This window comes from Schistocerca cancellata, chromosome 2 (genome assembly GCF_023864275.1).
Source record: "Schistocerca cancellata isolate TAMUIC-IGC-003103 chromosome 2, iqSchCanc2.1, whole genome shotgun sequence".
NCBI lineage: Eukaryota > Metazoa > Arthropoda > Insecta > Orthoptera > Acrididae > Schistocerca > Schistocerca cancellata.
Window position 1 is genome coordinate 180,070,453 of NC_064627.1, and position 22,090 is coordinate 180,092,542.

Below are 22,090 nucleotides of genomic sequence, written 5' to 3' on the forward strand. Positions count from 1 at the left end.
ATGCCTTCTGTGAGTCAAGGAACACGACATCAGAGTTTGTGGCATTCAATATAGCTCTTTATCTCATGGACGAACATACTGAGCTGAGTCACACAATATCTCTGTTTGCAGCATCCTTCTTGATTCCTGTGGAGTAAACTTCCTTTCTCCTGAACAGGTAATACGCTAGTGCGCAAAACGTAAGGAGGAAAATAGCTTTCGCATGATGTGTCCCTGCCAAGCAACATAGGTCATTGAAACTTGGACCATACATAAAAGGAACTGCTGGAGTATAATACAGAAGCTAAGTGAAAGAAATACGCAGTGAGAAGAACAGAAATGGCACTTTTATTCGAGGACTGTGTTGCACTGAAGTCATCGCGATTCATGATGATCCCCTGGACATTACAAACGACGGGACATTGTTGTTGTTGTTGTTGTTGAGGTGTGTTGCCAGCATGGACGCCCATTCATGTTCTGCAAAGTGCTCACATGTTCGGAATAAGATTTGTGGTAAAGTGTTCCTTCTCTTGACCAGCGCAGTAGACGACTGCTGTAGTCGTTGGTGGATGCGGACACGCTGCAGTATGTCCCCTCAAAGTTCGATGGGATTATTTCCGAGGGAACGGGTAGGCCAGGCCATTCGCCGAATATACTCTCGCTCCAAGAGCTTCTCCACCTTACTCTTCGATGCGGTCGCGCATAATCAGCCACAAAAATGAAATCAGGGACGAATGCACTCCTCATGGTGCACATCGGAACGGAGTACAGTTGACGAGTGAGTGTACCATGTTCAAACACTTAGAGGTCAGTAAGCACGTGCAACATTACGCTCCCTCACACAATAGCACTGGATCCATCAAAACGGTCACGTTAGACCATGTTCCTGTGTGCATTACGTGCCCTACTCTTACTTCATGAGGCTACATACCAACCTCCAAGTCTTTCAGCCCGGTACTCTCACAGGTCAGTCGTCCCTGATTTCATTTTCATGGATGCCAATGAGCGACTGCATCGAATGGCACAAGTGGACAGGCTCTTGGATCGAGAGGATATTCGCCGAATGGACTGCCCTGCCCGTTCCCACGACTGTTAGATGCGCTGTAGAGAGGTACTGCAGCACATCTACATGCAGAATGACCATGCAGCAGTTGTTAACAGCGCTTTTGGCATGACGCAAGAACACCTTCACAACCTTGTGGCCAGCATGGGAGCTTATTACAGAGCAGAAATTGTCGTCCGTGGTGAGCATACACCTTATAAAGGACATTTCCTGCAGTTTGTAATGTTCAGGGTACCATCATAATTCGGGGGCTACAATGTAATTATTGTCTTCGAATAACTGTCATTTGTGTTGGTTTCCTTGGATATTTCTTTTCATTTATCTTCTGTGCCATACTGCAGCAGTTCTTTCTCTGTGTGGTTCAACTTTCATTTTTGCAATGACACGTCATCTGAAAGTTACTTTCGTCCTTAAGTTTTGGACACCAGTTGTAATTGAGATACCGACAGCTGCTCGACACACGGCTAAAACATCTATACGTGACGTGAAACAGGGGACGGAAGTATCAGATTACTTTTGAGCAAAGCGGTGGGCCCGTTTCCATCCGCATTCGCAATTCCCTTTCGATGAGGAGAACAGAAGAGCCATCGAACACCGACGGGCTGCCCTGCGACCGTACTTGATCGCTCTCCCGCTACAGTTATCGGATAATCGGTGGCTATTGTACTCGCACTGCAGACGACGCACTGCTAATCTGGTTTTGCCTGCACGAGGGAATTACCCCGGTCAATGTTCGCAGCCCCACTCGCCAGAATTGTCTGGTGACCGAACGTTCCACTCATGGTGATGCTTAGTTCTCTTCGTCGTTTCTCTGCAGGGCAGCTTGCAATGAAACAGCGACAGTCTTAATGAAAATGATTCAGTGCCAGTTTGAGTGACGTACGCCGCAAAGTTGCTCTTAGTTCTGCGATCTTTCAGCGTAAAAGAGAAAAGCACATAGGACAAAAAAGAAGTCACCTACGAGAGTCTCAGTCTGTTATCGTGTAACACAGTCTCTAGCCTTGAGAATGGCCTCAATTTGGCGAGGAAGATAGTCCACAAGTTCATATAGATTTGCCAAATCCAGATGAAGCCAGTGACTGATGATTAGATCCCATAGGAGTACCAGTTTAAGGGGGTATTGGATTCTGCATTCCACCTTCTGCTCGAATGAGTCCTAGGCATATTGTATGAGTTACGATCAGGTAATTTAGTGCGACAGCCGAGGTTGCAATATGGTGCTTCAATGGTTGTCAAACCAGGAACATATGCGTGCAGCTCGGTGAAGATGACTATTGTCGTTGGGGAATGCTATAGTATCCTCTGGATAAACATTGTAAAGATGTAGACGAAAGGGCATCACTTGGTCAGCGATAGTATCTCTATATATAAAGCAAAGTGTTCCTGTGTGTCTGGGATCTACACTACTGTACATTAAAATTGCTACACCAAGAAGAAATGCAGATGATAAACGGGTATTTGTTGGACAAATATATTATACTAGAACTGAAATGTGATTAAATTTTCACGCAATTTTGGTGCACAGATCCTGAGAAATCAGTACCCAGAACAACCACCTCTGTCCGTAAGAACGTGTACAGGTTCAGCTGTCCATGCAGCTTGAACAAGATACCATAGTTCCATAGTACATCAAAAGTAGTGAATGGCGTATTGTGACGAGCCAGTTGCTCGGCCACCATTGACCAGACGTTTTCAATTGGTGAGAGATCTGGAGAATGTGCTGGCCAGGGCAGCAGCCGAACATTTTCTGTATCCAGAAAGGCCCGTACAGGTCCTGCAACATACGGTCGTGCATTATCCTGCTGAAATGCGGGGTATCGCACGGATCGAATGAAGGGTAGAGCCACGGGTCGTAACACATCTGAAATGTAACGTCCACTGTTCAAAGTGCCGTCAATGCGAACAAGAGGTGACCGAGAGGTGTAGGCAATGGCACCCCATACCATCACGCCGGGTGATACGCCTCCAATGTGCGTTCACCGCGATGTCGCCAAACACGGATGCGATCATCATGATGCTGTAAACAGAACCTGGATTCATCCGAAAAAATGACGTTTTGCCATTCGTGCACCCAGGTTCGTCGTTGAGTACACCATCGCAGGAGCTCTTGTCTGTGATGCAGAGTCAAGGGTAACCGCAACCATGGTCTCCGAGCTGCTGCAAACGTCGGCGAACTGTTCGTGCAGATGGTTGTTGCCTTGCAAACGCCCCCCATCTGTTGACTCAGGGATCGAGACTTGGCTGCACGATCCGTTACAGCCATGCGGATAAGATGCCTGTCATCTCGACTGTTAGTGATACGAGGCCGCTGGGATCCAGCACGGCCTTCTGTGTTACCCTCCTGAACCCACCGATTCCGAATTCTGCTAACAGTCACTGGATCTCGACCAACGCGAACAGCAATGTCGCGATACGATAAACCGCAATCACAATAGGCTAAAAATTCGACCTTTATCGAGGGTGATGGTACGCATTTCTCCTCCCTACACGAGGCATCACAACAACGCTTCACCAGGCAACGCCAGTCAACTGCTGTTTTTGTATGAGAAATCGGTTGGAAACTTTGCTCATGTCAGCACGTTGTAGGTGTCGCCACCGGCGCCAACCTTGTGTGAATGCTCTGAAAAGCTAATCATTTACATATCACAGAATCTTCATTCTTTCGGTTAAATTTCGCGTCTATAGCACTTCGTCTTCTTGGTGTAGCAATTTTAATGGCCAGTAGTGTACTCATAAACCCCTAGATGGATATCAACCTTCGCACAGAAACACCAGGTCTCACGAGTATCAACACTGTGTGGTTCATAACCTCGTAGCTCCAATAGGAGCGGAGATGCGGACACAAACGTATTTTTTCCATTCCCTGGCAGAAAGGCTGCCCTTCATGTCATGGATGATGCGGAAAACGTATCTGCATGCCTTACAACACTGCTCTACAATGCACACTACATATCAGGAAAAGAGACAGAGAAAAGGAGTAGGAGGGAATAGACAGCGAGTGTGTGGAGATTGACAGAGAGAGGGGGGGGGGGAGGGAGGATGAGATGGATAGTGTGGGGAGGTGGAGACAGAGAGGGGACGAGGAGTGTTGCGTGGTCAGCATCAGCAAGCCTTGCAGAGGTTACACCTGCAGATGGGCATGGCTGAGCAGAGAAATGAGGGATGGGGAGAACTATCTAGACAGAGAAATGGGAGAGGAGTAGATAGACAGAGAGTGGTGGAGGAGATGGACAGTGAGCCGAGCAAGGTGGGAACAGGCAGATCGACAGGAAAGGATGAGATATAAACTGACGGGGCGGAGATGCAGAAGTCAGGTGTAAAGGGTAACCGGCAAGTAGAAAAGGAAGAGGGCAGAGGGATACTGACAGATGGAGGGGGATAAGATGTAGTCAGAGAGAGGATCGGAGGAGATGGACAAAGAAAGGGGAACAGGAAATGGAAAGACAAAGTATGGAGGAGGAGATGGTCGTATAGATTTAGAACGATGATGTGGGTGGTGAGGAAGAAAAGGTGAACACAGAGGGGGAGGAGGAAGAGATGTATGTTATATATGTATCAAACACGTACACAAACAATGCTGCGGGGGAAAGGCTAATGTTGAAACTTCATCTTCACAGTAGGCGTAAGCAGTGTATCCAAGTAATGGCACCAAAGGTAGCCTTAAACTATCAGGGCGCCACCTCCTGCTTGTACTGAATCTTCACGACACTGCGGGTTAAACAAATGTCTCACCGGGCCATCAGTGCATTTGGTGCTTTGTATCGCTTCAAAAGAGGCAAAATCGTGACCCTTCACACCCCATCACACTCATCCTTTATGTACCGCTGTGAGCAATGGCCTTTTGCGAGGTACCCGATTCGATGGCCATTGCAGGCAGTTCCCTTCTCTAAGTTCACTCGCGGACTGGCTGAGATGGACCAAAATTCACTGACACAGGTATTCTTCCCAGGTTTAAAGCCAATTGGTGTTGATACGGCATGACGATCATCTGTGGTCTCTTAGTGATGGGACTAATGACTAGCTTCAACAACCCATTGGCCAGTAGACTTTTTTCATTCAGTCTGTTTTCTTTTTCACTCGAATGAAACAATTCTCTGTTGCTACGTCACTTGTATGAATGCTTTTCACTCATTCTCTGAATTTTAGTGGTTTTACTTATCGTGAGATAACCGACTGTCAGTTATGTTAGCCGACCGCTGTGGCCGAGCGGTTCTAGGCTCTTCAGTCCGGAACCGCGCTGCTGCTACGGTCGCAGGTGCGAATCCTGCCTCGGGCAGGGATGTGTGTGATGACCTCAGATGTAAGTTCCATAGTACTCAGAGCCATTTGAATCAGTTATGTTATTGTGAGATAACCGACTGTTAGTTATGTTATTTATATGAAAGTTTTCACTCAGTCTGCGGGTTTCATTGATAATTTTTCAGCCTTTTCGATCACACATGAAAAATGACTAGGATTGCCGAATTTTTTAGACCAATAACATATCTTATTGCAAGGAGAGATGAATGAAATGTAATTTTCTGCAAATGAATTATTTTCCAAATGTATGTACGTATGTAATTAAACACTAGATTTTCGTGCTTCCGGTATTAAGTAACATTTATGGTTGATGTAAAAAGTTAAAAACAGGAACTACATAACAAACTTATGTTTAAATAACTGAACAATTTTTTATTTAAATTTATTGAAGTTCCCTATGGTTTACACCCATCACTAATAATTCTCTTTCGGTAAATGCTGACATGAACAGAAAGAGGTACAGTTTTTTGTATAGTTTGGTGACTTTACCACTTGCTTTTTAACCGTATTTACTTTATGCCTATCCTTTGAAAATACTGTAATCTAGTCACGTACTTTCTATTTTAAAATTTAGATCAAAGTTAATTTATTGTTTTTCGTGAACACTTCTACCAAATTCGATAAATCTTTTAAATTTTTTAGTTAAATATAACCACAAAAGTTAAATCTTACTATCAGCAGTAGGCGTGACGTTGGTTTTGATAAGAGTGTGCTAAAAGATATTTTCACATTCTGGACCCTACTAACACAATAGTACCTCTTTAAGTTTACGTATGTTACAACAATGATTTTTTTTTTACTTTTTTAAGGTGTGCATAAAGTAGCCCCGCCTCCTTGTCAACACACGTTATAGGAAATGCGCTGCTACTGCTATGGCTAAGCATATACTGTCACTTGTCGGAAGTATTTTCTTCGCGAGAAATATTTGACATCATTTGTTAATTATTTAATTAATATTGGTTCAGAATATGAATTATTATCGCACATTCTGTATATCTCACTGAATTTATCTGGATCACTTTTTATCCTGTCATATGATTTGTTTACACCCACGCAACTCTGCGTTTCGGTATTTTAACCCAGAAGTATTTCACTGCTAAGTAAACGACTCTATATGATGGACAAGAAACTGTACTAGAAGCTGCTCGCTGGTACTCAATAAAAAGCATGTAGCCGATCAGCAGTAACAGTGATGAAAGCAATAACAGAAAGAAATCAATAACAATTATTTAACGATGCCAAAACGATTGAATGCTTCCGCTCAGAGCTGATTGCGTTGAGGATCTGCCACTTCCAGACGTCGCTCATTCTCGACTAGATGGGTGTGAAGGAGCTTACATTGATGACTACAGATAAAACTGTTAAACTGATGTAATAATGCGTTAACACGAATATTACTTCCAGCCGGTGAAATACTATATATTCTACTTCTTACGGACTGTGGAATGTAAACAGGTTTGCGTGCATGGTTAAGATCTGTACCTGCGTAGACAGTGACGCAACTTTCTGCGCAATATGTTTATGTTCCACATAAATAAATGGCTGAATAAGAGTTTAAGAGCTGGATGCAAATTATTTTAACTAACAGACATCATCACAGCTTTTCATTGAAACGGAATGCAAACTGTAGCTAAAATTTGGCAATGCTTCTTTCTTCTCCGAGTACTCTTAAGAGAACTTTTGCGCTCAACATTGCACCTCCAACGATACGTCAGTTCAATTAGTTACGTGTTCATTTTGAAAAATGAAGAAAATCGCAGGACAGCTGCTCAATCCACAACCTTACACTGGGAACACGGCCGGTTTCGGAACGGTTACAGTTCCATCGTCTGTTGTAGACTGCAGTAGTAAAAATATCACGTCACCAGCGAAAGGGAGGAATCCTCATGTTTGAAATATCAAATAAGGAACTATGCAGCTAAAATTTCAAACTTAAATTAAAACAGAGAACCGGGCGTTACTTACAAAATAAAATCTCTTAGCATCTGAGTGTATCCTCACCCCAACGTTGTCTTGGAACCAAAGATTCCGTGTGAAAAGGGTAAAAGGGACCCAAAATAATCCGAAAAACAGACATCACGACCAGACACCGAAAGTTACCAACATATTAAAACATGCAAAATGCAAAAAATTGGGGGGGGGGGAGGGCAGAGAAATCGCATAATGCGTGGAATTACTTACAAGAATTCAGTGTCAACTGTTCCCCTGTGTTGCGCGACCGGGAACACCAACAGGAAAACAGGGTAATAGTAAATACTACTCGTGAGTACTACAGTCATATGCGACACAAGCTCAAGCGCGGTACGAAACAGACAGGAGATTGGTGAATTGTTTATGGTGGAAATGCGGCAGGCAACAGCAGAAAGAAAACGGAAGTATCACATCATTTAAATAAACGAGGAAAAATATTACGTTTCTTGGACACCTTAATCTGTCTGGATAATGTCATAATTAACTAAAATACACTCCTGGAAATTGAAATAAGAACACCGTGAATTCATTGTCCCAGGAAGGGGAAACTTTATTGACACATTCCTGGGGTCAGATACATCACATGATCACACTGACAGAACCACAGGCACATAGACACAGGCAATAGAGCATGCACAATGACGGCACTAGTACAGTGTATATCCACCTTTCACAGCAATGCAGGCTGCTATTCTCCCATGGAGACGATCGTAGAGATGCTGGATGTAGTCCTGTGGAACGGCTTGCCATGCCATTTCCACCTGGCGCCTCAGTTGGACCAGCGTTCGTGCTGGACGTGCAGACCGCGTGAGACGACGCTTCATCCAGTCCCAAACATGCTCAATGGGAGACAGATCCGGAGATCTTGCTGGCCAGGGTAGTTGACTTACACCTTCTAGAGCACGTTGGGTGGCACGGGATACATGCGGACGTGCATTGTCCTGTTGGAACAGTAAGTTCTCTTGCCGGTCTAGGAATGGTAGAACGATGGGTTCGATGACGGTTTGGATGTACCGTGCCCTATTCAGTGTCCCCTCGACGATCACCAGTGGTGTACGGCCAGTGTAGGAGATCGCTCCCCACACCATGATGCCGGGTGTTGGCCCTGTGTGCCTCGGTCGTATGCAGTCCTGATTGTGGCGCTCACCTGCACGGCGCCAAACACGCATACGACCATCATTGGCACCAAGGCAGAAGCGACTCTCATCGCTGAAGACGACACGTCTCCATTCGTCCCTCCATTCACGCCTGTCGCGACACCACTGGAGGCGGGCTGCACGATGTTGGGGCGTGAGCGGAAGACGGCCTAACGGTGTGCGGGACCGTAGCCCAGCTTCATGGAGACGGTTGCGAATGGTCCTCGCCGATACCCTAGGAGCAACAGTGTCCCTAATTTGCGGGGAAGTGGCGGTGCGGTCCCCTACGGCACTGCGTAGGATCCTACGGTCTTGGCGTGCATCCGTGCGTCGCTGCGGTCCGGTCCCAGGTCGACGGGCACGTGCACCTTCCGCCGACCACTGGCGACAACATCGATGTACTGTGGAGACCTCACGCCCCACGTGTTGAGCAATTCGGCGGTACGTCCACCCGGCCTCCCGCATGCCCACTATACGCCCTCGCTCAAGGTCCGTCAACTGCACATACGGTTCACGTCCACGCTATCGCGGCATGCTACCAGTGTTAAAGACTGCGATGGAGCTCCGTATGCCACGGCAAACTGGCTGACACTGACGGCGGCGGTGCACAAATGCTGCGCAGCTAGCGCCATTTAACGGCCAACACCGCGGTTCCTGGTGTGTCCGCTGTGCCGTGCGTGTGATCATTGCTTGTACAGCCCTCTCGCAGTGTCCGGAGCAAGTATGGTGGGTCTGACACACCGGTGTCAATGTGTTCTTTTTTCCATTTCCAGGAGTGTATTTTTGTGATACTGGTCTGTTCGTTCACTAATTGGATCAATATGGCAGGAATAAAGACTTTTTAAGATTTCAATTTCCTCCATAACATTCAGTATCCGACCTTTCTCTGTAGTGTGTGAGACGGTCAAGTTACCGCTAACCTACTGCAGCTGATGCCTGTTGTCAGCCAAACGCATTGTCAGAGCTGACCTGGAATTAGCCAGGTCTTTATGTTCTTTAATACTCGTATAAAAGTACCTGACTGTGTCGCTAATGTATCTGCTCTTAAACAACTAGTTTTTATCGCAGTCAGTACGATACACTTTGGGATAGGAGAGGAGATCCTTATTGAAGATTTCATATCCTCTTAATCTAATGCCCAAATTCTTTGGTACGAGAAACGACGGTGCTATGTTGGCAGACATCACTTTTTTTCACTCCTCTCTGATATGTATCCATAACAAGGAATCTTATAAAACTTCTTCCTTCTCTTTTTCTTCAAAAAATGGTTCAAATGACTCTAAGCATTATGGTACATAACATCTGAGGTCGTCAGTCCCCTAGATTTGGAACTACTTAAACCTAACTAACCTAAGGACATCACACACACCCATGCCCGAGGCAGGATTCGAACCTGCGACCGCAGCAGCCGCGTGGTTCAGCCCTGAAGCGTCTAGAACCGCTCGACCAGCGCGGCCGGCTCTCTTTTGCTCTACAGCCTTCAGAGTTATTCCCTTCCATGCTCAACGCCCCCCCCCCCCCCCCCCCCACACACACACAGCTTAGGAAAAGGGCGTATATGTTAACCTGTGCACGACGTAATTAGACCGACTGTCTTAACATTTATGAAGTGTTAATTGGTCATGATATGAGGAAGAAATGTGCTACCAAGGTATGGCCTATCTAGGACAATTTTTGTGCTTAAGCATGAAGTTTAATCACCTAAGAAGAACTTAGGAGTGGGAGTAATAATATAAAGCCAACATCGTCATTATTACGACTAGGTCTAGAAGTTAAGCACTTGCTTAGCTATGGTTACAAGACAAGAACTTCTTATTGACTTAGCACACAAATGGTCATGATTGAACTTAGGAATAAGTCTATATCTAATCTGTAACATCCGGCAATACAGGCCTTATAAAATAGATGGTCATTATTCAAGATTAGTATATTTGACCTTAAATGGTCTAGAATCAAGTCAAAAACTAATACACGTGCGTGATTGAGCTTCCTGGCGAGTTTATGGTTGAAACATCCTCTTAGATAAATTTATGAATTACTGTGCTGGTAAACCTTTTACATTATTTGATTTTGAAACAGCTGAGCAAAACTGAACGTACTCAGACATTTCTCTCTTTACTTATTCTAATCAACAGTAAACTGACACACAATATTTTTTTTTAGCCCAACGCAATCTGACTTTCAATAATCCCTACAAAAGAATGGCTCTGACTAACAATAACCTACACTTTTCATGTTGGTCAAAAGCAAAAACTGTTCTCATAAAGACCGTCCCGGTCATTCATCACAGTAGTAATTACATTTCACATTTCACAAAATGCAAAAGAAAATGCACACGGAAGTAGTAAATTTCCATGCAGTCTTGAAGAAGTAGTGTTGTCTTTCCAACGGAAAGACAGTGCTGACTCTTGACGTGCAGAAAGATAATAGGCGACAACAGAGCAAACCTACAGCAGAGTCAGTCTAAGTTTTGAAGAATATTGGTAGGTAGGTCATCACAGAGCAGACCCACTGTACTCCTGGTAGAGATTATGGTATTTGTGGGCCACCAGAGGTGCAGACCCACTGCATTGGGCTGGTGTTAAAAGACTGCGGGATTCCAGCCACCAAGCTAAACGGTAATTCACCATACGCTCCAAAACCTTACAGACACTACTCGTGAGAGAAATGGGACGATAGCTAGAGGGGAGATGTTTGTCCTTTCCAGGTTTCGGAACGGGAACGACAATAGCTTCCCGCCACCGTCTGGGAAAGGTACTGTCGGTCCAAATTCGATTATAAGGGCGAAGGAGGTAACGCAGACTATGGGTTGATAAATGCAGCAACATCTGGACATGGATTCCATCCGGTCCTGGGGCGGAGGAGCGAGAAGAAGAGAGGGCATGTTGGAGTTCCCGCATGGAGAAAACAGTATTGTAGCTTTCGTGATTTTGGGAGGAGAAAGCAAGAGGTCGCGCTTCCGCTGCACGTTTCTTCGGGAGAAACACTGGCGGGTAATTTGAAGAGCTCGAAATCTCAGCAAAGTGCTGACCCAACGAGTTAGAAATTGCGACGGGGTCCACTAAGGTATCATGCGCGACAGTGAGCCCAGAAACCGGGGAGAAACTAGGCGCGCCTGAGAACCGTCGAAGCCGACTCCAAACTTCCGAGGAGGGAGTGAAGGTGTTAAATGAGCTAATAAAGAATTTCCAGCTTGCCTTCTTGCTATCGCGGATGACGCGACGGCATCGCGCACGGAGCTGCTTATAGCGGATACAGTTGGCCAAAGTAGGATGGTGACGGAAAATGCGAAGAGCACGTCGCCGCTCACGTATTGCGTCACGGCATGCCTCGTTCCACCAAGGAACTGGGGGGCGCCGGGGCAATTCGGAGGTGCGTGGTATTGAACGTTCCGCAGCTGTAAGGATAACGTCGGTAATGTGTGTGACCTCATCGTCGACGCTGGGAAAGCGACGGTCATCGAATGTCGCGAGAGACGAAAAAAGTGTCCAATCGGCTTGGGCAAACTTCCAGCGTCGCGGGCGCATATATGGCAGTTGAGGCTGCAGTCTGAGGACACATGGAAAGTGGTCACTCGAGTGTGTATCATCAAGGGCGAACCATTCGAAGCGCCGAGCTAGCGGAACAGTACCGACCGCAAGGTCCAAATGAGATAAGGTTGTCGTGGAGGCAGACAAAAATGTGGGGACCCCAGTGTTGAGGCAAACTAGATCCGCTTGGTGGAAGACGTCTAGCAATACGGAGCCACGTGGACAAGGGTGTGGAGATCCCCAAAGCGGGTGGTGGGCATTGAAGTCCCCAACCAGCAAATAGGGGGGTGGAAGCTGACCAAGAAGATGAAGGAGATCAGCTCGTGCCATTGGTGTGGACGATGGAATATATACAGTACAAAGAGAGAACGTGTATCCGGAAAGTGAAAGACGGACGGCGACAGCTTGGAAGGAAGTGTTTAAGGGGATTGGGTGATAATGGAGAGTATCACGGAGAAGAATCATGAGTCCTCCATGGGCTGGAGAGCCTTCAACAGAGGGGAGATCATATCGGACAGACTGAAAATGAGGGAGAACAAAGCGGTCATGGGGACGCAGCTTTGTTTCCTGAAGACAGAAAATGACCGGCGAGTAGGAGCGTAAGAGGACCGACAATTCATCCCGATTGGCTCGAATGCCGCGGATATTCCAGTGGATAATGGACATGGGGTGAAAAGAGAATGGAGGAATGTGACCAAAGTTGCTGTCAACTCAAAGACTGCTCGGAGCTAGCAACCGACAGCATGGAATGGCATTCAGCCGAAGGCAGAAGATCCTGATCCATAAGTTGGTCAGGAGCAGTCCCTGCCACCAGCGATCGGCCGGTTGACCGGCCACCAGCAGTGCGCCTCGGCGACACAGAAGATGGCCGAGGGCGATTTCCGCCAGGTGGTGCTGTAGAGGGGGCACGCCTTGGCGGAGGAGAGGAACTGGGTTTCTTTGTAGCCTTCTTGGAAGAATGTTGTTTAGATGAAGGAGGAACCGATGGTTGTGATGCTGCAGTACGTAAAAACTCTTCACGAGTATGCTCTTTTTTCGAAGACTTGGCGTCCGACTTTTGGGCTCGAGATGTAGCAGAACCCGACGAAGGGTGAGCCATAGAGTGGGCAGGCGAAAGTGGTGAGGTTGAACGAGCGATCTTTGCGCTGGCCGATCTGACGACCGTGGTACTAAAGGTGAGGTCGCAAGTCTGCGTGGCCGCCTCCTTTGTTGGCCGAGGAGAAGCAAGGACAGTGCTGTAGTTTCCTGTCTGAGGCACGGTGGGCTTGCGACTGGCGAATAATTTTCGAGCAGCAAAGGTCGACACCTTTTCCTTCACCCTTATTTCCTGGATGAGCTTCTCATCCTTAAAAACGGGGCAATCTCGAGAGGAAGCAGCGTGGTCACCCATACAGTTGATGCAGCGAGGGGATGGAGGTGGACAAGCACCCTCATGGGCATCCTTGCCACACGTAACACATTTGGCTGGATTGGAACAGGACTGGCTGGTGTGATTGAACCGCTGACATCGATAGCAACGCGTAGGGTTTGGGACGTAAGGGCGAACGGAAATTATCTCATAGCCTGCTTTGATTTTCGATGGGAGTTGAACTGTGTCAAATGTCAAGAAGACAGTGCGGGTTGGAATGATGTTCGTGTCAACCCGTTTCATTACTCTATGAACTGCCGTTACGCCCTGGTCAGACAGATAGTGCTGAATTTCTTCATCAGACAATCCATCGAGGGAGCGTGTATAAACGACTCCACGTGAGGAATTCAAGGTACAGTGCGGTTCCACCCGGACAGGGAAGGTGTGGAGCAGAGAAGTACGCAGCAATTTTTGTGCCTGGAGGGCACTGTGTGTTTCTAACAACAGGGTGCCATTCCGTAATCTGGAACAAGACTTTACAGGACCTGCTATTGCGTCGACTCCTTTCTGAATAATGAAAGGGTTGACCGTGGAGAAGTCGTGACCTTCATCAGACCGAGAAACAACAAGGAACTGTGGCAACGATGGAAGAATCGTCTGTGGCTGAGACTCAGTATACTTACGTTTGTGAGCAGACTTAGTGGAAGGTGAGGAAACCATTGCGGAAGAATCCCCCATGATTACCGGCGTCTCCGATGGCGCGCTCCTCCCTTGTGGGGGCCCTCTCTGAGGGCACTCCCGCCTTAGGTGATTGTTCACACCTCAGGTCACACCTCCCGACAAACGGACGGAGGGACCAATCGGCAGTTTCGGAAGGTATCAGCTCGGGTAATCACCCCTCCCTGGGCCTGGCCGTTACCAGGGGGTACGTACGTGTCCTACCTGTCTACCCGGGGCGGGGAATTACGCGTTACCCCGTCACCGGCTACGCACGAAGGGCGTGGGTCGGCCTTCAGACACGCACAGGGAGGAAGAAAGAGAAAGGGAAAGGAAGGAAGAGAGGTCTCAAACGCCGCAGCGGAGAAAAGAGAAAGAGAAGAGGTAAGGAAAAGAGGACAAATGAAGGAAGAAGACAGAGAAGGACAAAGGAAGGAAGAAGACATAAAAGCAAGGAAGGCAAGGAATGCAGTACATTTACGAGCGTCCGTCTCCGGACGTAGGCACAAACCATACTCCCAGATGGGGAGAAAGAGAAGGAAAGAGCCAGAGGTGAGGGGGGGAGGGGCGAAGATAGGGATGGGGAAGGATGCGGAATGGGAAGGTATGCAGCCCGGAAAGGAAGGAAGGCCACATTAGCTCGGGGTCCCGTGCTCGCTACGCACGTATCCACAAAAGAGTTGTGGACCCCCTGGGGGGGTTTCATCACTGTGATGCTATGTTTTAATTGGTCTTGTGTAGCTTGAGACCAATATGCTGAGAGGAAGGCATGATAAAATTTTCCTTCACTGTGACAATTGTGAATGACCGATCGCACTCTTTCAGCTGGTTCATTCTCTAAGTGGCCACACAGAAATTCTAATCTGTGCTCCAATGACCAGTTGGGAGGAAAACAATGAGAGAATTGATCAAGCCATGCTTGTGGATGAATATCGTTGCCGGAATTCTTAAACGTTTACATGTAGTAATAAACAGCTTATAGTCAAAATCATCGTGTTGGCGAGTCGCATATCGGTTACTGTTACGTCGTTTCGGCGGTGCCATCTCAAAATTCGTTGTACCTTGCCAATTTCTTCATAATTTTCGAAATGCCCTGTGTTGTTATTTTGTGACTGTTCCGTATTTCTGTGTCCCTCTTCCTATGTTGGAGAGCGAGTCTCCTCTGAAATATGTAATTCTTGTATTACCTGTGTCAACTGATCTTGTACTTCCTGGATTTCTCTTTTGTGCTGTGTATTGATTTGATTCTGATTTTGTTGAAAATTCATAATTTGTTCATACTCTTCTGTGTCAGTGAAGGTTACCGGTCTTGTGTCATTCAGATCATCATCTTCCTTCGTAGATATATTATTTAGCTGATCTGAAAGTTCTACTACTTTTTCCGATAATGTGCTGAATTCCTCTATGTGTTTTTCTGAACTAAGTTTTAGAGTATCTATTTGTGTCATAACGTATCTACTGTGTCCTTTAATTTTTCCTGAGTATTTGCAGGTTGCGTAACCGAATCAGTAGATGCAACTGAGTCAATTTTAGCTTGTAAAGTTTTGTGATTTTCATGAAGAATACTTTGCAGTTCTTTTATGGCTGCTTCGTGATTCTGTAATGAATTTTCATGGCGCGAAAAAGTAGGATGTAAATGCTCACAAATTTGTGTTTATGCATCATTACAGACTTTTTGACATTTAGATTGGATGTTATGTAACTCAGTAGTTAAACCTTTGCGTGTTTGTTCAGGCATTGTGTCTAACTCTGGAAGCTTTTGTCCCATTTGTTGCATTAATTGTAATAACAATTCACTGGGAACTGGAACATGTTCCTCAGTGCTATTCGGCAACGAATTTGAACCGACAACATTGGCATTTTGAAAAGCAGAAAACGTATTTTGACTTGAACGAGAAAAGGGTAATGATGCAAAACCTGAATCTACAGTATTCGCCAGATTTTGTCCTGTCATTTCGGATTCCTGAGACCAGATATTGCCGACTGATCGATCGAAGATACTACCCTGTTCACTAGCTGTTTAACTGTCTACACAATTGTTTATTGCCTGATCCATTTCCATATCCAAAATTACCAAATTACTATGTTGAACATCAGTTAATTCACTATGTGGTGGCGCTAACACACTACTCTCGTCTTCACTGTCATTTTTCAGTTTACTTTGGAACCTAGTATTACGTTTTTCACTAACCATAATTATCGCGTATTTCACACGATAACAAGGAAAACACAATTTGAAGAGCAAAACCAAGTAAACACATTAACATTGCACTGAAAATAATATCTAATTAATTGCTAGCACAGCTGACAAATACTCGGTGCAAATCTACATGCATGATACAACTGTTTCACTGTACAACAATAAAAACCTACAACTACAAAGGAACACTAATAATAACAATAAACCATAGCTACACTAATTACACAAACTACAAGAAAAAATCTGAAGAATCCAGTGAGGTATCCTGGCAGGGTCGCCATATAAAACATTCCCCTAGTAAAATTTATGAATTACTGTCCTGGTAAATCTCTGATGTTATTTGATTTTCAAACAGCTGAGCAAAACTGAACATACCCAGACATTTCTTTCTCTACTTATTCCACTCTTTTAGTACAACGCAATTTGACTTTCAATAATCCCAACAAAAGAATGTCACTGACTAGCAATAACCTACTACTGAAGGCACTAACTACTTATAGGCATATTTAGCAAATGAAAGATTTTGATAGAGAACAAGCAATGTATTTACCTTAATAGTGTTCAAAAGTCATTATATATATCTCAATTCATAACATCCAGTCATACAAATTTTGTTTTACTGATGGACACACGTTCAGATCTCTCTTCCCATATCCACCATTGTAGGCGGAACACCTTCAACTGTGCAACGCTACGCGCTGTTCACATCCAACTTCCGAACACTACAATAGCAAATATTCCAACAATGCAAATCAGCCACAGACTGCACCCAGCACAGTCAGTGATTTTCATACAGAGCTCGATGTGGCATTACTAACATAAAAACCTAAACATCCTACTTACATGGTTATGAGTTGCAGAAAACACTAAAGTAGGGGAAATGTGGCGGCAATGGGGTACTCAATTTGCCTCCATGGAGGTGATCCACACACATACTGTAAAAACTGCGTGTGGACCACTGCCATCGTAATTTGGGCCTGGTGACCACCGTCATTGAACATAGGGAATGACAGCGGAAATATGCTTAACGCTAATGTGTGGCTTGGCGAACATCGATCCAGGCAACACACTTAAAAACTATTGATCGACATAGGTCAATTATACAAAAATTGCAAGTGTGACATGGCGAACTTCGTTCCAGTCAACACACGTAAAAATAATTGACTGACATAGGTCAATATGTACTTAAATAACTAATCTAAATTATGGGAGGATGACGGAAAATGGCTAAATTATGTGATTTGGCGAGCAACGCTCCAAGGACACTTTCAAACGTACCGTCTCATGCTAATTATATGGATATGACTGCCATTAATTAAGTTAATAAAAAGTTGTGTTTGACTAGGTGATGGTATCACTGCTGTCGTATACACACAGTATTGACCACAATCTGTCATACTGAAGGATTATGTGATACCACCTATATTCTGTAAAGGGGTAGTGACTTTGAGATCGTTATTGCGGTTACTACACGTACATGCTATTGGCCAATGAAGTTATTATCCACTATTTAAATCAAGTGTTGGAACCGTTGTTAACTCTAGAACGTGTATACTGAATATCGGTTGACCATCTGTGTGCATATTCAAGGTGTTCAATACGCCCAATTATTAACCATTTACCCTGTTACCCTAAATAATAATGAAATATTAATTAGGTAATTGAATATTCCCATATAACTAATAGACAACTTCATGGAGGGGTCCAAAAATTTAGATCGTGTCAAAGTAATATACCAAAGCTCTCCAACCTACGAGAGTATGGACATATGTCGGCAATTGTAAAGCTAACACCGCATTAACATTATAGGAGATGAAATAATGGTTGTAAACCTTCAAAGAGGCTTCTACTTCGCAGCTGCAGCTGGTCGTTAAGAAGGTTGTTTTTGTCATGTAGTAAATGTTTAAAAATTTGCACTTCCTCTAAAATGTCTAACTTTGCACCTTTTACTTCACTATGCAAGAGCTGAGTATTGTAGGTGGGGGTGGGGGGGTTGGGTACATGAGCCCATTGCACTAAATGTTCGGCAAATGTCGAACCACGTGTGCAGTCTCCAGTTTTGGTCGGAATATGCTCCTTGTATCTTGTTAATAAGGCTCTTCCTGTTTGGCCAATATAAATTTCAGACATTCGCCACGTGTGATCTTGTATACTCTGGATAATGACGATTTATCTTTAGGCTTTTTTAGACTATGAATCACATTCTCCTGAAGACTATTATTAGTGGAAAAACTATCCTAAATCCCTGGTTTTTCAAATGACACCCGATTTTATACAAAACTTTGCCTATAAAAGGAATAGGTATTATGGCAGATGGAGCAACATCAGGTGCGGTGCCTAACGTAGAAGCTGTCATCATTCTGTTATTGTTTACTTTCTTGTTATAGAGCCGTCTCACAATTTCGGGCTCATATCCGTAATTTCGGGGTATTGTTTCAACAGTTACCAGTTCGTGTTCCAAGGCTTCCACAGATAAAGGAACTGACATCGCTCCATGTAAGCTATAATGAAAAAATGCCGTATTATACGCTAAGGGTGCGTCGAATCAGCAGGTATATAATATTATCCGAAAACGTACATTTCCTAAAGATGTCATATTCTATGTGATTATCTACTACAGATACCGTCAGATCTACGTAGTTCAATGTCCTATTGAGTGACTCCTTCTGAAGAGTACAATTATCGACCTCTCGAAAAGACATGTATCTGCCTCTCTCGGAAAACTACCGCCCCTCGGATTATATTGGACACTCGGTCTATAACGACCTCCCGGATTATATCTAACTCCCGTATTATATCTAACTCCCGTATTATATCTAACTCCCGTATTATATCTAACTCCCGTATTATATCTAACTCCCGTATTATATCTAACTCCCGTATTATATCTAACTCCCGTATTATATCTAACTCCCGTATTATATCTAACTCCCGTATTATATCTAACTCCCGTATTATATCTAACTCCCGTATTATATCTAACTCCCGTATTATATCTAACTCCCGTATTATATCTAACTCCCGTATTATATCTAACTCCCGTATTATATCTAACTCCCGTATTATATCTAACTCCCGTATTATATCTAACTCCCGTATTATATCTAACTCCCGTATTATATCTAACTCCCGTATTATATCTAACTCCCGTATTATATCTAACTCCCGTATTATATCTAACTCCCGTATTATATCTAACTCCCGTATTATATCTAACTCCCGTATTATATCTAACTCCCGTATTATATCTAACTCCCGTATTATATCTAACTCCCGTATTATATCTAACTCCCGTATTATATCTAACTCCCGTATTATATCTAACTCCCGTATTATATCTAACTCCCGTATTATATCTAACTCCCGTATTATATCTAACTCCCGTATTATATCTAACTCCCGTATTATATCTAACTCCCGTATTATATCTAACTCCCGTATTATATCTAACTCCCGTATTATATCTAACTCCCGTATTATATCTAACTCCCGTATTATATCTAACTCCCGTATTATATCTAACTCCCGTATTATATCTAACTCCCGTATTATATCTAACTCCCGTATTATATCTAACTCCCGTATTATATCTAACTCCCGTATTATATCTAACTCCCGTATTATATCTAACTCCCGTATTATATCTAACTCCCGTATTATATCTAACTCCCGTATTATATCTAACTCCCGTATTATATCTAACTCCCGTATTATATCTAACTCCCGTATTATATCTAACTCCCGTATTATATCTAACTCCCGTATTATATCTAACTCCCGTATTATATCTAACTCCCGTATTATATCTAACTCCCGTATTATATCTAACTCCCGTATTATATCTAACTCTTGGATTATATCGACCTCACAGACTATATCGACCCTTAGGACAACAATGACCTCCCAGAAAATAACTACCTCTCAAAAAATAACTACCTCTCAAAAAATAACTACCTCTCAAAAAATAACTACCTCTCAAAAAATAACTACCTCTCAAAAAATAACTACCTCTCAAAAAATAACTACCTCTCGAAAAATAACTACCTCTCGAAAAATAACTACCTCTCGAAAAATAACTACCTCTCGAAAAATAACTACCTCTCGAAAAATAACTACCTCTCGAAAAATAACTACCTCTCGAAAAATAACTACCTCTCGAAAAATAACTACCTCTCGAAAAATAACTACCTCTCGAAAAATAACTACCTCTCGAAAAATAACTACCTCTCGAAAAATAACTACCTCTCGAAAAATAACTACCTCTCGAAAAATAACTACCTCTCGAAAAATAACTACCTCTCGAAAAATAACTACCTCTCGAAAAATAACTACCTCTCGAAAAATAACTACCTCTCGAAAAATAACTACCTCTCGAAAAATAACTACCTCTCGAAAAATAACTACCTCTCGAAAAATAACTACCTCTCGAAAAATAACTACCTCTCGAAAAATAACTACCTCTCGAAAAATAACTACCTCTCGAAAAATAACTACCTCTCGAAAAATAACTACCTCTCGAAAAATAACTACCTCTCGAAAAATAACTACCTCTCGAAAAATAACTACCTCTCGAAAAATAACTACCTCTCGAAAAATAACTACCTCTCGAAAATTAACTACCTCTCGAAAATTAACTACCTCTCGAAAATTAACTACCTCTCGAAAAATAACTACCTCTCGAAAAATAACTACCTCTCGAAAAATAACTACCTCTCGAAAAATAACTACCTCTCGAAAAATAACTACCTCTCGAAAAATAACTACCTCTCGAAAAATAACTACCTCTCGAAAAATAACTACCTCTCGAAAAATAACTACCTCTCGAAAAATAACTACCTCTCGAAAAATAACTACCTCTCGAAAAATAACTACCTCTCGAAAAATAACTACCTCTCGAAAAATAACTACCTCTCGAAAAATAACTACCTCTCGAAAAATAACTACCTCTCGAAAAATAACTACCTCTCGAAAAATAACTACCTCTCGAAAAATAACTACCTCTCGAAAAATAACTACCTCTCGAAAAATAACTACCTCTCGAAAAATAACTACCTCTCGAAAAATAACTACCTCTCGAAAAATAACTACCTCTCGAAAAATAACTACCTCTCGAAAAATAACTACCTCTCGAAAAATAACTACCTCTCGAAAAATAACTACCTCTCGAAAAATAACTACCTCTCGAAAAATAACTACCTCTCGAAAAATAACTATCACTCGAAAAATAACATCTCGGGAAATAACGACCTTCGAAAAATGCGACTTGTCGATAAATATCGACCTCTCGAAAAATAACTATCTCTTGTGTGTAGTGTACTGAGGTTTCCAGTTTCTCGATTCTGAGAATATGGAAGGTTCTAAGTTAATGCAAACGACAAGCAATCCATATTACAGGTCATGTTATAGCTGTGAGACGTTGAAGTGGATTGCAGTTGACCTAGGACCTCAAGATTTTGCATGAGACAAGGTGTAGCAACCACATTACACGAGAAAACACGAGAAGTAATAATTTGGACTAAAAACGTAAGAAAACGTCAAGTTTTTGACATTGTTTTCGTACCAACGTATTGCCAGAACATCACATTACTAGACTTTATCTGGAGTAAGCTAACGTTTATCAGCTGGTACTAAGATCGTCCTCTCGAAAAATATCAACCTAATGAAAAATATCCACCTCTCGAAAAATATCGACCCTCTGAAATGTATGTACGGCTTGAAAAATGTGCTCCTGAAATATGTCGTCCACACGGAAATATCAATCACACGAAAATATCGATCACTCAAAAAGTGCAGAAGTCCACAACAAAATCGATGTCTCTAAGGGTATCGATCCCTAGAACAACAGTA

General features: G+C 43.6%; 1 protein-coding gene across 1 annotated transcript in view; it reads left to right on the forward strand.

The window, feature by feature from the left end:
- LOC126152281 (clumping factor A-like) overlaps window positions 1-22,090 on the forward strand; it is a 32,211-nt gene that overhangs the window by 8,218 nt on the left and 1,903 nt on the right. The gene's annotated exons all lie outside the window — the stretch shown is intronic.